Source organism: Myotis brandtii, unplaced genomic scaffold (assembly GCF_000412655.1).
Source record: "Myotis brandtii unplaced genomic scaffold, ASM41265v1 scaffold357, whole genome shotgun sequence".
NCBI classification, from domain to species: domain Eukaryota; kingdom Metazoa; phylum Chordata; class Mammalia; order Chiroptera; family Vespertilionidae; genus Myotis; species Myotis brandtii.
In genome coordinates this window covers 692,605-692,857 of record NW_005363729.1, presented here as the reverse complement: position 1 = coordinate 692,857, position 253 = coordinate 692,605, and the positions used below count along the sequence as shown (strand labels likewise).

General features: G+C 75.9%; 1 protein-coding gene across 1 annotated transcript in view; it reads right to left on the bottom strand.

The window, feature by feature from the left end:
* Positions 1-253, bottom strand: part of SARDH (sarcosine dehydrogenase) — a 40,049-nt gene that overhangs the window by 34,891 nt on the left and 4,905 nt on the right. The gene's annotated exons all lie outside the window — the stretch shown is intronic.

Here is a 253-nt window from a genome sequence, read left to right as displayed (position 1 = left end):
CAGGCGGGCACGTGGGGGCAGGCGCCGTGGGGGCGGGCCCCCCACACTGTACCCCTCAGGCTCCCCTCCTGCCACAGCCCGTGTGTGCTCCTGCATCATCCGCTGAGGGCCCGCTGAGACCTGGTGCACACATGTCAGGGCCTGGCGGGGCCAGGGCACCACGGTGGGGGCCGAAGGTCCCGGCCAGCCCAGGGAGTGGAGTGGGCAGGGCTGTGCTGGCGGGGGGGCTCTGTTGGGGGGGGGGGGGGGGGGG